The 16,419-nt window shown below is 48.8% G+C and overlaps 1 long non-coding RNA gene across 1 annotated transcript; it reads right to left on the bottom strand.

Moving 5' to 3' along the window:
* Window positions 1–11,776: 11,776 nt before the first annotated feature.
* Window positions 11,777–14,692, bottom strand: LOC122683123. Its single transcript, XR_006337629.1, has 3 exons — window positions 13,686–14,692; window positions 13,135–13,328; window positions 11,777–12,224 (listed from the first exon to the last, which is right to left on the bottom strand). It is a non-coding gene; the product is annotated as an uncharacterized LOC122683123 (long non-coding RNA).
* Between the last annotated feature and the right edge of the window lie 1,727 nt (window positions 14,693–16,419).

Raw genomic sequence — 16,419 nt, 5'->3', positions numbered from 1 at the left:
ATCTTAGTCTCTTGAGGGTCAGTGGGGTCCCTCTGCGTAGTCCACTCAGCGTTTTCTGGGTCTGCGTGGTATGCTCTCTTCACCCTCATATGATGGATCCAAGGGGCAATACCTGCAACGTTAACTGCAGTAGGGGTAGTTAGAATAACAGTATAAGGGCCCTTCCACCGAGGGGCTAGTGAATCATGTTTCCAATCTTTGGCCCATATTGTTCACCAGGCGTAAATTCATGAATCTGTTCCCCCAAGGGGAACGGCACTCTTTCTTGTACAAACTTAGCTACCTGACTACCTTACCTAACTGCTCCATCTGCCGCGAAATCCCATTCCCCCTTACCTGAGGCAAATTGGTTGATACCTGTTTTATTATGGGAAGGGGTCTCCCATATGCAATCTCATATGGAGAGCAGCCATGGGACCGTGGGGTCATCCCGAGTCTGAGCAGAGCCATCGAAAGCAAGTCCACCCAGGAGCAGTCAGTCTCTATGATCCACTTGGAGAATCTCTTTAAGTGTCCAGTTGGTTCATTCCACCATCTCAGAACTCTGGGCCTATATGCAGTGTAGTTTCCATTTGATGTTTAAAGTTTTACTTATTTGTTGTACTAAATCAGCTACAAAAGCCGGGCCATTGTCCGATCTAATGCTGGTAGGAAATCCAAATCTGGGGACTATCTCCTTAAGCAAGCACCGAGCTACTTCTGATGCTTTCAGTCCGGATAGGAAAAGCTTCTACCCATCCTGAGAACGTACATACCATGACCAGCAGGTAATGGGAAAGTCGGTGAGGTTTCATTTCAGTGAAGTCCACTTCCAGGTGTTCAAAGGGCAGCGTGCCTTTTAGCTGAATCCCCAGAGGTTTCTGTCTGTGCCGAGAGGCAGCATTGACCTGTGAGCAGGCAGTGCAGTTCTGAGATTCTGTTCTGCATAGGGAAGAGAGGCAAGGAACCAAGAAATATTATTGAATTAGCTCTTCCAGTTTATCATGGCCTAGGTGGGTTGCTTGGTGTGTTTGGCTTACCAGAGTGAATGCCAGCTCTTCCGGTACCAATTATTTGCCACTTGGCAATTCCCACCATCCCTTTTCAGTCTTTATAGCCCCTTCAGCTTTGGCTAGTTGGTTTTGGGTTTCAGTAGTGTATTTTGGAGAGTCCAATGCTAGCTCAGGCAGTTCCGCCAATACGAGCACTGTAATAGAGGCCTCATTTGTCACTCCCAAGCCCTTGGCTGCTTGTTTAGTGGTCTTATCTGCCAGTCTGTTTCCCCGAGCCTGGGGGGTATCTTCTTTTTGATGTCCTCGGCAGTGTATGACTGCAATCTTTTCTGGTTCCCAGGCAGCATCTAATAGGGTCAGAATTTCTTCCTTATTTTTGGTATCTTTTCCACTAGCTATCAAGAGGCCTCTCTCCTTATATAGAGCCCCGTGTACATGTAGTGTGCAAAGGCATACCTGGGGTCGGTGGAGATGTTCACCCCCTTGCCTTTGACAGCTGGAGTGTTTGAATCAAGGCCCATACCTCTGCTCATTGAGCAGACCAGTGTCATGGCAAGGAGCCAGGGTAGATGATAGTCCATTCTGTAACTATGGCATAACCCGACAGCTGCTGCCCTTGTTTTATCAGGCTAGTGCCATCAGTATATAGGACCCAATCAGGGCCTGGAATCGGTTGGTCTCGGAGGTCGGGCCTGCAAGCGTAGACTTCTTGCAAGACTTCCCACAGTCATGAGAAGGTCCATCCTCTCCCACTGGAAAGAGTGTGGCTGGGTTTAAAGTCTGGAAAGGCTCAATATGGAGGCTATGGTTTTCACATAACAACACTTGATATTGAATAATCCGGGAGTTTGATAGCCATTTGTGGGGATCTCCTTGTAAGAGTGTGTTGACCTCAGGTAGGACTCTTCCGACCAGATCTTGGCCTAAAGTCAATTTAGTAGCTTCTCGTACGAGTAGGGCACCTGCGGCAATGGCTCTCAGGCATCCGGGCCACCTGGTGGCGACATTGTCAAGCTGCCTTGAGAGATAGGCTACAGGTCTGTCCCAGGCTCCCACAGTCTGAGTTAACACTCCCATTGCGGTTTTGTCCTTTTCAGTTACATATAGAGTGAATGGCTTGGCAAGGTCTGGCAGCCCTAGAGCGGGGTCTGATATAATTGCCAACCTTAGTTCATCAAAGGCTTTCTGTTGTTTTTCAGTCCAATTTAGTGGATTTTCCTCAGGCCCTGTCAGGAGTTCATATAAAGGCTGGGCCATTTGGGAATATCCTGGAATCCAGATTCTTCAAAACCTAGTACCTCCCAGAAACTCCCGGGCCTGCCAACGAGTCTTAGGTGTTGGGATTCTCAGGATCACCTCTTTTCTGGACTGTTCGATAACCTTGCGCCCTTCTTTAAAACAAACCCCAGACACCTCACCTCCTCCTCGCAGACCTGCGCCTTCTTCTTCGACACCCGGTAACCTGCTTCCGTCAGCAGCTGGGGCACTGCTTTCGTCCCTTCCCAGCATTGTCCCCTGGTCTCAGCGGCCAGGAGCAGGTCACTCACGTATTGTAGGAGCCAACAGCCATACTCTTCCGGGTGGAATGAGTCCAGCTCAGAAGCCAAGGCTTCCCCAAACATGGCTGGGGAGTTCTTAAACCCTTGTGGGGGAGTCCAGGTGAGCTGTTGTTTGGTGACCCTGACTGGATCTTCCCATTCAAAGGCAAAGATGGGCTGTCACGCTGGGCCGAGGCGAACGCAGAAGAAGACATCCTTGAGATCTAGGCGAATATAAACTTTAGTCCTCGGCAGGAGGAGGCTAAGTAAGATATAGGGGTTTGGAACAGTGGGGTGTAAAGTCACAGTAGCCTGGTTGACTAGCCTGACGTCTTGTTTAGGCCTATAGTCCCGTCCTCCTTTCTTTTTGACTGGCAGAATCGGTGTATTCCAAGCTGCCTGGCACTCTACTAGAATGCCCGCTTGTTTCAATGTATTGATGTGCGGCAGTATGCCGGCCCGGGGCCTCTATTGGTAGCCGGTACTGGCGCTTTCTAACTGGGATGGCGCCTGGCTTGAGTTCTATTATCACTGGGGCTTGATGCTTAGCCAGCCCAGGTCGGGGGGTGATCGGGGGATGGGGGGTGTTGTCTTACGCCCAGACCTCGGGGGAATAATTGAGTTAGCTCTCTTTCAAGTTCCTCCAGCCCACCTGGTTTTTCCTTCGGAGGCTCATGCAACCTCCACTCACCTTGGTCGGGGGGGGGGGGTGGGGGTGTTGGGTATTGAGAGAGAGAGCAAATAAGTCGTAGTGCCCACCCAGAAGGTGGGCCTCTCCTCAGGGGAGAAAGTCACTGGTGCTCCTAGTTTGGAGAGCAAGTCTTTTCCCAGCATGGGTACTGGGCTCTCAGGAATGTAGAGGAATTCATGAAGCACTTGGTGTCCCCCCACCTGGCATTTTCTGGGCTGGCAAAAATGATTTTATCATCTCTTGTCCTGATACCCCAGTTACAGCGGTAGTCTTTGTGGACAGTGATGCCACAGGTTTTGTTACTACGGACAGTTCTGCTCCTGTATCCACCATAAGGTCCATGTTTTGGCCCCCCACTTTTAAGGTTACCATGGGCTCTTGGGGACCTGATATCTCTGAGCCCCAGCAGCCCTATTTAGTTTCCAAGTCAGCAAGTCGCACAACCGCGGGAGCTTTTTCTTCCCTACTTGCCTTAGGGCATTCATTCTTCCAATGGCCAAACCCTCAGCACCAGGCACACAGGTTTGGCTGTAATGGGGCCCCCGGCCTTCGTTGGGACTGGCTGAAGGGCTGTCCTGTCCCTGGGGCAGGAGGTTTTCCCGGAGGGCCCAAGATAGCCTTTCCTAGTGCAGCGGCTAGCATTGCAAATCTCTGGTCTGTTCTCCTTTGTTCCTCTTTATATCTCTTCTCATATTTCTTTTCTATTTCTGTGTCCCTGTTCTGGAACACTTTATCTGCTATTTCAGTTAACTGGGAACTGGACATGGATAGCACCCCTTCTGTCTTTTGAAGCTTTCGTTTAATACCGGGGCATGCCTGCGAGATGAATGCTGAGTTTACAATAGTCTGAGAGCCCGCAGCTTCCGGGTCTATAGGCGTATAAAGTCTATAGGCTTTGCAGAGCCTCTCATAAAATTCAGAAGGTGATTCATTCCCCTTCTGAATTACCCCAGCAGGTTTTGACATGTCCATTGGCTTACGGGCTCCCCTCTTTAGCCCTTGTATAATGGCTGTCTGATATCTGTCTAGTTGAATCCTCCCTTCTTCCGTGTTATAGTCCCAATTAGGTTTATCATTGGGGAAGGCCTGCTCTATCCACCTTTCTGGGTTTGCAATACCTTCTGGAACCATCTCTCGTAACCATTTTTTTGCTTCCGTATAAATCCTATACCTCTCCTCAGTACTGAAGACAGATGTCAATAATTGCATGACATCATCCATGTTGGTCGATGAGTGTGAAAGATGGCTTCCATCAATCTCGTCATACCTTGTGGCTCTTTCGAGTAAGGGGGTATGCTTTTGTCAATTCAGTATGTCGGTTGATGAGAAGGGCTGATAAGCTACAGGAGCTTGATGGTAATTACTGTCCTCCCCTTGCAGCGGAGGTTGTTGGACTTCTCTAAGAGGCATCTGTAGTGGTGCCTTTCCCTCCGGCTCTCTCGCAGAGGGCAGTCTCTGCTTAATTCCAGTGTCTCCCTCCCCTCGTGCGGTACTGGGAGCGGAGGATGGAGCTTGGGGCGTATGACGTCAGCAGTGGTTGAATCCGGTGGGTGGTAGCCTGCTGCCCGTTCAGCTAAGGTCGGGGCTTGCCAGAATGGTGGCCGTACATGCTGTGGGGCTGTCGGGAGGACTGGTGGAAGTGGAGGCTATGGGAGGCTTACTGGCCTCTGGTCAGTTCCCTGTGGGGAGGCTCTCGGCCCGGAGGAGCATTGGTTGGTGGGATCATCATCCAGTATGGTGGCGGGGGAAGTTTTTCCCCCTCTGGATCCTGTAAGATTTCCTTTTCATCGTTGGTTACTTTTTGAGCCATTAATATGTTTCCTTCCCCATTATGGATATAAAATCTGGCCCATTTGGCGGGGGGGCGGTCCTGGGCTATCCCTAGCCAAGAGTCTATGTATGGAAACTGATTGGGGTGTCCAGGTTTTCCCGTAACTATGGCATCAACTGTCTTTATTAAATTTAAGTCCATGGTACCCTCTGGTGGCCAACCGACTCCCATTGCGGGCCATTCAACCTTGCAGAGAGTGCGGAGCCTGTTGGGTGTCATCTCTGTCCCGTAGACTCTGTCAAATCCCTTTTTGAAGTTTTTAATCATATTTTCTAGTACAGTTGCCTTAGATCCGCTTCCTCCCATTTTTCTTACCTTCTCGTTGATGCTTTAGATGTCATTCTTGTCCCGGCGAGCTTAATTGGGTGAGGATAAAAGCACAGATGGGTTAGATACCCCATGTCCCAGGCTTCTCCTGGAAAGGCCAATTCCTACTCACTGATCTACTGTTTGTTTGTTTTTTTTTCTTTCTTTCTACCCTAACTAGTTTGAGGGATTGGGAGTTTCGCAGCAGATGGGGCACCTCCTGGGGGAGGTAGAATATGAGCTCACAAGGACCAAGTTTCTTCTCCTAAAAATCCCCTGGTGATCGCTGGGTGATAATCTTCCCCGTGATGGCATGGACACACCTCCTAAATGACCTTCACAAATTTCCTTCCTAAGCCCTAACACGCTCGTCGACCTGTGTACCAAGCAGTTGCCGCCACCTGCCTATTCCAGGCTCCTGTGGGCCAGTGCCCCTTCTAGTCCCTCTCAGGGGGTGATCAGGCCCCCTCTTCCACCCTGCCGGGTGGGTTCCTCCTCACCCGAGCGCTCAGTTCCCCTGCTGCCGTCCACTACCTGCTAACGTGAGAGATCCAGGCGTTGAGAAGCAGAATCCTTCCAGAAAGGCGAGGCGCCTTCCCCTCTCTGGAAGATTCAAGCCACGAGGCCTTGGAGTAGTCCCAAAGGGGACCTGTCTCCTCAAAGTGAGGAGTTTCCTGACCAATGCACCAAATGTTGTAGCTACGTGTTCCGGGAAACAAACTCACTCAGAAGGACAATGCCGATAGTGGAGTGCAGTTTATTACACCGGCGGGCCCAAGGCAGAGTCTCCTCTTAGCCAAGGACCTTGACCAGTTTTTGTGAAAACCTTATATGCCCTAAGCGTACATGCTCAAACCCACATCCCCAAATTCCCTGAAACTAGTCTGGACAAGGTAAAAGATATGATCACAGTTAACCCATGATTCATGTGTCATAAGCCTCGATAGTTAAACAGTAGACATTTATCAATAGGCCTGTGGTCATGTTCTGTTACAGAGATAATTCGCATATTCTTTTAGGTGACAGAGAGTCCAAGTCCAAGTCCTGAGGCTCTTTGATCGGGGGGTCTGGTTTCCCATTGGGATGCCTATTCTATAGACACCAGGCACAAAGTTCAGAGCCCATTGGGAGGGTGACCATGCGTGTAGCCTAATGTTCGCAGCCTGGCCTAAGAGGGAGTCCAGCTCTGTCTGTGTCCTCCTTCAATCCTACCCGGCCATTAGTAACCGGGGGTCAAAGTCAAAGACATTATAAGTGAAAAAACTACAGATCAGTATGTTTTATGAATATATATGCAAATATTCTCAACAGCATATTAGCAAACCAAATCCAGCAGCATATAAAAATAATCATGACCATGATCAAGTGGGCTTTCCCAAGAATAGGAGCATGGTTTAACATTCAAAAGTCGAGTAACAGGGCTTCTCTGGCGGCTCAGTGGTAAAGAATCCGACTGCCAGTGCAGGAAACGAGTGCGATCCGTGGTCCCAGAGAGACCACACATGCTGCAGAGCAAATAAGTCCCATGGGCCCCAACTACTGAGCCTGTGCTGTTCAGCTCAGTTCAGTTGCTCAGTTATGTCCCAACTCCTTGCGACCCCATGGGCTACAGCACCCCAGGCTTCACTGTCCATCACCAGCTCCCGGAGCTTGCTCAACTCATGTCTGTCGAGTCGGTGATGCCAATCACCCATTTCATCCTCTGTCGTCCCCTTCTCCTGCCTTTAGTCTTTTCCAGCAATAGGGTCTTTTCAAATGAGTCAGCTCTTCACATCAGGTGGCCAAAGTATTGGAGTTTCAGCTTCAACATCAGTCCTTCCAATGAATATCCAGGACTGATCTCCTTTAGGATGGACTGGTTGGATCTCCTTGCAGTCCAAGGGACTCTCAAGAGTCTTCTCCAAAACCATGATTCAAAAGCATCAATTCTTTAGCACTCAGCTTTCTTTATAGTCCAACTCTCACATCCTTACATGACTACTGGAAAAAACTTAACTTTGACTAGATGGACCTTTGTTGACAAGGTCTGCTTTTTAATGTGCTGTCTGGGTTGGTCATAACTTTCCTTCTAAGGAGTAAGCTTCTTTTAATTTCATGGCTGCAGTCACCATCTGCAGTGATTTTGGAGCCCCTGAAAATAAAGTCTCTCACTGCTTCCACTTTTTCCCCATCTATTTGCCATGAAGTGATGGGACCGGATGCCATGATCTTAGTTTTCTGAATGTTGAGGTTTTTTTTTTTTTTTTTTTGAATGTTGAGTTTTAAGCCAACTTTTTCACTCTCCTCTTTCACTTTCATCAAGAGGCTCTTTTTTAGTTCTTCGCTTTCTGTCATAAGGGTGGTGTCATCTGCATATCTGAGGTTATTGATATTTCTCCTGGCAATCTTGATTCCAGCTTGTGCTTCATCCAGTCCAGCATTTCTCATGATGTACTCTGCATATAAGTTAAATAAGCAGGGTGACAATATATAGCCTTGATGTACTCCTTTCCCTATTTGGAACCAGTCTGTTGTTCCATGTCCAGTTCTAACTGTTGCTTCCTGACCTACATACAGGTTTCTCAAGAGGCAGGTCAGGTGGTCTGGTATTCTCATCTCTTTAAGAATTTTCCAGAGTTTCTTGTGGTTCACACAGTCAAAAGCTTTGGCATAGTCAATAAAGCAGAGTAGATGTTTTTCTGGTACTCTTGCTTTTTCGATAATTCAGGGGATGTTGGCAATTTGATCTTTTGTTCCTCTGTCTTTTCTAAATCCAGCTTGAATATCTGGAAGTTCATGGTTCACGTACTGTTGAAGCCTGGCTTGGAGAATTTTGAGCATTACTTTACTAGAGTGTGAGATGAGTGCAATTGTGCAGTAGTTTGAGTATTCTTTGGCCTTGCCTTTCTTTGGGATTGGAATGAAAACTAACCTTTCCCAGTCCTGTGGACACTGCTGAGTTTTCCAAATTTACTGACATATTGAGTGCAGCACTTTCACAGCATCATCTTTTAGAATTTGAAATAGCTCAACTGCAATTTCATCAGCTCCACTAGCTTTGTTGCTAGTGATGCTTCCTAAGGCCCACTTGACTTCTCATTCCAGGATGTCTGGCTCTAGGTTGGTGATCACACCATTGTGATTATCTGGGTCATGAAAATCTTTTTTGTATAGTTCTTCTGTGTATTCTTGCCACCTCTTCTTAATATCTTCTGCTTCAGTTAGGTCCCTACCATTTCTGTCCTGTATTGAGCCCATCTTTGCATGAAATGTTCCCTTGGTATCTCTAATTTTCTTGAAGAGATCTCTAGACATTCCCATTCTGTTGTTTTCCTCTATTTCTTTGCACTGATCTCTGAGGAAGCCTTTCTTATCTCTCCTAGCTATTCTTTGGAACTCTGCATTCAAATGGGTATATCTTTTCTTTTCTCCTTTGCCTTTCTCTTCTCTTCTATTCACAGCTATTTGTAAGACTTCCTCAGACAACCATTTTGCCTTTTTGCATTTCTTTTTCTTGGGGATGGTCTTGATTCCTGTCTCCTATACAGTGTCATGAACCTCCGTCCATAGTTCATCAGGCACTCTGTTTATCAGATCTAGTCCCTTGAATCTATTTGTCACTTCCACTGTATAATCATAAGGGATTTGATTTAGGTCATACCTGAATGGTCTAGTGGTTTTCCCTACTTTCTTCAATTTAAGTCTGAATTTGGCAATAAGGAATTTATGATCTGAGCCACAGTCAGCTCCTGGTCTTGTTTTTGCTGACTGTATAGAACTTCTCCATCTTTGGCTGCAAAGAATATAATCAGTCTGATTTTGGTGTTGACCATCTGGTGATGTCCATGTATAGAGTCTTCTCTTGTGTTGTTGGAAGAGGGTGTTTGCTATGACCAGTGCGTTCTCTTGGCAAAACTCTATTAGCCTCTGCCCTGCTTCATTCTGTACTCCAAGGCCAAATTTGCCTGTTACTCCAGGTGTTTCTTGACTTCTTACTTTTGCATTCCAGTCCTCTATAATGAAAAGGACATCTTTTTAGGGTGTTAGTTCTAGAAAGTGTTGTAAGTCTTCATAGAACTCTTCAACTTCAGCTTCTTCAGCATTACTGATAGGGGCATAGAGTTGGATTATCATGATATTGAATGGTTCACCTTGGAATGAACAGAGATCATTCTGTTGTTTTTGAGATTGCATCCAAGTACTGCATTTCAGACTCTTTTGTTGATTATGAGGGCTACTCCATTTCTTCTAAGGGATTCCTGCCCACAGTAGTAGATATAATGGTCATCTGAGTTAAATTCACCCATTCCAGTCCATTTTAGTTCACTGATTCCTAAAATGTCAATAGTCACTCTTGCCATCTCCTGTTTGACCACTTCCAGTTTGCCTTGATTCATGGACCTTACGTTCCAAGTTCCTATGCAATATTGCTCTTTACAGCATTGGATTTTACTTCCATCACCAGTCACATCCACAGCTGGGTGTTGTTTTTGCTTTGGCTCCATCCCTTCATTCTTTCTGGAGTTATTTCTCCACTCTTCTCCAGTAGCATATTGGGCACCTACCAACCTGGGGAGTTTATCATTCCGTGTCCTATCTTTTTGCCTTCTCATACTGTTCATGGGATTCTGAAGGCAAGACCACGTTTAGTCAGCACTCTCCACCATGACCCGTCCATCTTGGGTGGCCCTACACAGCAGAGAAACCCCGGGAAGCGTGTAGGTGCTGGAGCAGCGGCTGTGCAGTGCCCAAGCAGCTGCGAGGAGATACCCCACATCCACGGGCAGAGGAGAAGCCCCAGTGAGATGGTAGGAGGGGCAAAATCTCGTTTTGAATCACCCCATTCCCGCCAGAGACGCTCAGAGGCTCAAACCAAGCTTGTGTGCACCAGGACCCAGGGACCCCACGGAGATGGAGACAGAGCAGTGTCTGAGCGTCTCCTGGGGAGGGATGGGTCTCAGAGGACTGCCGCAGGGGCAGGGGCTCTGGGTGCCGCAGACCGGGGTGTGGCATAAGCCCTCTCGGAGGAGGTCGCCACTAACCCCACCACAGAGCTGCCAGAACCTACACAGGACTGGGGAACAGATTCTTGGAGGCTCAAATAGGACCTTGTGCACCAGGACCCAGGAGAGAGGATCCAGGACCCCACAGGAGACTAACCCAGACTTGCCGTGAGTGTCCAGGAGTCTCCGGCGGAGGCGTGGGTCTTCAGTGGCCTGCTGCAGGGCTGGGGCCACTGAGGGTAGCTCTGCCTGCCTGGGATCCTCTGAAGGAGGTCTCCATTGTCTTCACTGCCTGCACCATTGTTTGGCCCCAGGTAAAGAGCAGGGAGGGAACACAGCCCCACCCATCAACAGAAAATAGGATTAAAGGTTTACTGAGCCTGGCCCCGCCCATCAGAGCAAGGCCCGATTTTCCCTCAGTCAGTCTCTCCCAACAGGAAGCTTCCATAAGCCTCTTATCCTTCTCCATCAGAGGGCAGACAGACTGAAAACCACAATCACAGGAAACTCACCAATCTGATCACCTGGACCACGGCCTTCTCTAGCTCAGTGACCCCGAGAGCCGTGCCGTCAGAGCCTGTGCCATAGAGCCCTCCTGCCATGACCCCTGAAGTCCGCGTGCCCTAGAGCCCGTATCTGCAGTAAGAGACGCCGTCACAGGGAGATGCCTCGGCACTGCAACTAGAGAGGAGCCCGAGCAGCAAGGCAGGCCCAGGACAACCAAAAATAGGTAAACAAAAATTGTTTTAAAAAGTCAATTAATGTAGTACACTATAATGCTAAAAAGTGAAGAACTAAAGAGCCTCTTGATGAAAGTGAAAGAGGAGAGTGAAAAAGTTGGCTTAAAGCTCAACATGCAGAAAACTAAGATCATGGCATCTGGTCCCATCACTTCATGGCAAATAGATGGGGAAACAGTAGAAACAGTGGCTGACTTAATTTTTCTGGGCTCCAAAATCACTGCAGATGGTGATTGCAGCCGTGAAATTAAAAGATGCTTACTCCTTGGAAGGAAAGTTATGACCAACCTAGACAGCATATTAAAAAGCAGAGACATTACTTTGTCAACAAAGGTCCATCTAGTCAAGGCTATGGTTTTTCCAGTAGTCATGTATGGATGTGAGAGTTGGACTATAAAAAAAGCTGAGCGCCGAAGAATGGATGCTTTTGAACTGTGGCGTTGGAGAAGCTGAGAGTCCCTTGGACTGCAAGGAGATCCAACCAGTCCATCCTAAAGGAGATCAGTCCTGGGTGTTCATTGGAAGGACTGATGCTGAAGCTGAAACTCCAACACTTTGGCCACCTGATGCGAAGAGCTGACTCATTTGAAAAGACCCTGATGCTGAGAAAGATTGAAGGCAGGAGAAGAAGGGGACAACAGAGGATGAGATGGTTGGATGTCATCACTGACTCAATGGACATGAGTTTAGGTGGACTCCAGGAGTTGGTGATGGACAGGGGGCCTGGCGTGCTGCAGTCCATGGGGTTGTAAAGAGTCGGACACGACTGAGCAACTGAACTGATAATGCTAAAATAAAAATGAAACAGCAATGATGATTCCAAGATAAACAAAGATTGAGAGAATTTGTTGCTAGCAAACCTGCATTCCAATAAATAATAAAGGGAATCTTTCAGGCTAAAGTGAAATGATACTAGTCATTAACTTGATTCCAAATACAGGGGAAAAGAGGACCAATGAAGATAAATGTAAGCAATAACATAATATACTTTTGTAGCTTTTTTATTATTCTCTTTTGCTTAAAAGACAACTGCAAGGGGAATTCCCTGGCAGTCTAGTGGTTAGGACTCTTGGTGCTTTCACTGCCAGGGTCCAAGTTCGATCCCTGGATGGGGAACTAGGGTCCCACAAGCCAAGTAGCACAGCTGAAAAAAAAAAAAAAAAAGACAATTGCACAAAGGATTAATTATTAACATTATGAGGATACAAGTGGAAAGGCCTGATGTTCCTGTTTGCTTTGGTTAGTGTTGTCCAGTATGAATGTCCAGGACAATATTAGACAATTTCAGTGTTGGATGATCACAGAGAAACAGGATGAGGTTTCCTTACTTCATTTCTCCTGCAACAAGGTAGTAATATCTGTGATGTGCACACCTGGCTTAACAAACCTTGTATATTTCCAAAGGACAGAAACAGCATCTCCTCTGGGTCATGTGATGAGGCTGAGGGTGAAGACTGACTCAGACATGCCCTTAACCACTGTACCTCCATTAACATGCTAACTCATCACCCCTGTAGGAACTGATACAAACATAATTTTCCCCTTTATTTATTTATTTAAAAAATTTTCCCCTTTAAAGAGAGGTCTCCTGAAGCCCTGGAATGCATCTAACTTCCAGAAAGAGGAAGCTACCCTGATGGAAATCGAGGTGGTCTGATTGCTGGTTTGAAGCAAGTAGAGCAGGTAATCTTATCTAAGGAGCCCTTAAATCACTATCTTTGAGCTTCTTAGCATGCAGGTGCTGTGCATCTTGATGTGTGAATCCCAAAGACATGTAGTTCTCCTCATGGAAGAGGACAAGCAGGAGCCCTCCAAGGGAGGCCAGGCGGCCAGACTCCTGACGGAGCCAGAACGGCCTCCAGGCACCGCCCAACCTTCAGGCCGCTGCAGGCTGAGAGAGCTGGTAGCCAAGTGGTACCAGAACGCTAGCCCGTGACAAGCCGTCACCAGCCACAGGAGAGGAACACGGCTGTGTGGTCTGGCTTCTCGGAGCGGCTGGGGACGGTGCTCCCCACAACCACCACCGTCTGCCTCACAGCCACCTGGACACTCACCGACGCGGTGCTGGGCTCGGCAGCTGAGCAGGTACTTTCACGCCTTGTCTGCTCCGTGGCCACCCTCTGCGGAAGCGTCCTCAGCTCCGGGCAGCAATGGCCCCACCGCGTGCACCGCGCTGCCCCCTGTGCCGTATCAACTGCCCCTGCCCAGGAGGCTCCTCCAGATGTGACCCAGGGCGGCACAGGCTGTCCTGCATAGGTTTGTTCTCATTATTACCGAGGGAGAAGAAGCAGGCAGTCATTACGAACCCATACTGTCATCCGAAAACAAGCCTCGCAACAACCCCCGACCAGGTAATGTTTCCCATTTTACAGAAAGGGGAGACCTCCAGGCCGTCTTCCCCAGGGTTTAGCAGAGAGGGTAAGGAGGGCACGTGTAAGCGGTAACAGTATATAGCACGAGCCTCACGGGCGGGGGAGGCCTAATAAACCACTAGGACCCTCATTGTCCTATAGGGTCATTGGGAGAGACCCTGATGCTGGGAAAGATTGCAGGCGGGAGGAGAAGGGGACGACAGAGGATGAGATGGTTGGATGGCATCACCGACTCGATGGACATGAGTTTGAGCAAGCTCCGGGAGTTGGTGATGGACAGGGAGGCCTGGCGTGCTCCATGGTGTCGCAAAGAGTCCGACAAGACGGAGCGACTTTCACCTTTCACTTTCACTTAGGACCCTCAACCTGAGCAGGCCGAGCCCCGCCCCGCTCCAACGTCGATGCGCATGCTCCCCAGGCCACCCCAGCCACGCCCCTGCCCGGCGCTTGGGTCAGCGACCCGCCCCCTCGGAGACCCGGAAGCAGAATCCTCGTCGGGTCATAGCTGTCGGCGCTTTTGCGGCGCTACCGCCAGACGGCGCTCGCGCCGCCTTTGTTGGCTCGCACCTCACGAGTCACGTCAGCGGCCGGTCCCGGAAATGGAGAGTTCTGCAGTACAAGATGGCGGCTCCCTGTGTGGCGGTACGGAACGCTGAGGGGCCGGTCTGTTTTTGGGACACCCGGCGATCTGTGAGCTGGGATCGCAGTAGGCTCCCGGAGAAAGACAGCTTCCGCAGTGTCCCGCCGTCTTTGTTGTCGTTTAGGTGGCCAAGAGTCCAAGATGGCGGCCCCCACTGCGCGGCCGGAAGTGGCCTGGCCGCCGTCGCTGGGTGCTCTCTCTGGGCCTCGGTGCTTGTCGGGGCGGTGGGGCGGCCTCGCGGGCAACGGGCCCTGCCCTTCCTGGACTCGGCTCCGGGCTGACGAAGCCCCACGGCCACGTTAGGTATTCCCTCCCAGCAGTTTGGGTCCCCTTAGCTCCAGTTCCCTCGGCTTCCTCGCGGAGGCTGATCTTCCGGTCTTGCCCGCGAAACCAGGGACAAGGTGAAACGAGTTCGTTCCTCCTTTCGGAGAAGTGACGTGCTGTCGCGGGAAAGCGCAGGACGGCTCCTACACTAATGGGTACCCAACCCAGCAGACACTTAAGTGAGGGAAAGCAAAGTGCGGGAAAACGTGTGAGGATATGCCATGGTTAGCGGGTTTTGTTTTTGAAAGATTTACGAGGGTGGGGATGTCCACCTCTCGCCTAGGCTGGGTCCCTTCCAAGGGCCGAAATGGCGACGGGGACCGGGTACACGACAAGTTTGGGAATATGTAAGTGTGCCATCTGAAGACGCAAAGCTTTTTCGTAAGGTTGTCACATCATAAAGCGGTAAGGCAACGTTAAAAAAAAAAAAATGGACTTTTTTTATCCGAGACCACGATATTTAGTAAAGATTCACGAGGTTCTGTTTGTGAGGACAGACTTCTCAATGTCAGTGCCGCAATACTTGCAGCAAAGGTTAGTTGTTGAGATGGCCTGAGCCCTCTTGAAAGACAGGTTTTTTTTTTTTTCCCATTTATTTTTATTAGTTGGAGGCTAATTACTTTACAATATTGTAGTGGTTTTTGTCATACATTGACATGAATCAGCCATGGATTTACATGTATTCCCCATCCGGATCCCCCCTCCCTAGTTTTTGTTTTTGAGGGGAGGAGAAGGAGCCTGGGTTTGGCCCGGCAGACAGAAGGCGCTCAAGACCTGTTTGTTGAAAGAACGAATAAATATTAATTAATAACATCTTCCTGCTATGAACACACGTATTTGTAGTGAGTCCTGTTGCTGGCATATCTTCCTGTGTTTTTAGGGTTGATGCGTGCATGCTCAGTCACTTCAGTCCGGTTCGACTCTGTGACCTGGACAGCAGCCCACCAGGCTCCTCTGCTGTGGGATTTCCCAGGCAAGAATACTGGAATAGGTTGCCATTTCCGCCTCCAAGGGATCTTCCTGACCCAGGCATTGAACAAGAGTCTCTTGTGCATAACAGCTTGAAAGTGAAAGTGTTAATCTCTTAGTCCTGTCTGACTCTTTGTGACCCCATGGGTCATAGCCCGCCAGGCTCTGTCCATGGGATTCTCCAGGCAAGAATACTGGAGCAGGTTGCCATGCCCTCCAGGGGAATCTCCCAACCCAGGGATCAACCCTTCATCTCCTGCATTGCAGGCAGATTCTTTACTGCTGAGCCATGGGGGAGGCCCTGTGTTTTTAGGGTTAGTATTGTGGAAAACCACTGAAACAAGTTCTGCCTTAAAATCATGCCAAAATGTCTTCTCAACGCTTAAAAAATAAAGTAGTAACAGTCTTAGAATCAACGTTGATCTTGGGAATCATCAGTTTGAATGTGAAAGAAATGTCCTCCTTCTTGAAGCCACTGACCGTTCCTGAGCTCTACTAGTGTGCTGGGTGCTGGACAGGCTGGCACCCTTAAACGTGTCTCTCCAAGCTCTGGCAAGTGTGAAATATGGTAATGGAACTAGTCAGCAGGTTCCTCCCCTGTGCTAAATGCTCAATAAGCAGCAGTTACTGTTGGGGGCGACCTCGAGTTGCTTTCTGTGTCTAGGGCCTCTGTCCTTGTTCTTGTTCAGTAGCTAAGTCGAGTCTGACTCTTTGTGACCCCATGGAGTACAGTGCACCAGGCTTCCCTGTCCTTCAAACTCCTGGCGTTGGCTCAGATTTACATCCACTGAGTTGGTGATGCTATCTAACCATTTTATCCTGTGCCTCTGGGGCCTTATAGGAGCTTAAAAAAATATGCTAGTTGCCCTGTGGGCCTTTATTGACTTAGAGGCCACATGGTGTAATGGAAAGAATGTTGCTCCTCCTTGTGTATGTTGAGTAAGTTAGAAAGTTACATAACCTTTCCAGACGTCAGTCTCCTCATGAGTGAGAGAATCACAAAACCTCTCTCACCGCCTCTGTGCACGTGGCCA

This window comes from Cervus elaphus, chromosome 24 (genome assembly GCF_910594005.1).
Source record: "Cervus elaphus chromosome 24, mCerEla1.1, whole genome shotgun sequence".
In the NCBI taxonomy this organism is placed as follows: domain Eukaryota; kingdom Metazoa; phylum Chordata; class Mammalia; order Artiodactyla; family Cervidae; genus Cervus; species Cervus elaphus.
Note: the sequence above shows the minus strand (reverse complement) of the source record. Positions and strands in the feature narration are given on the sequence as shown.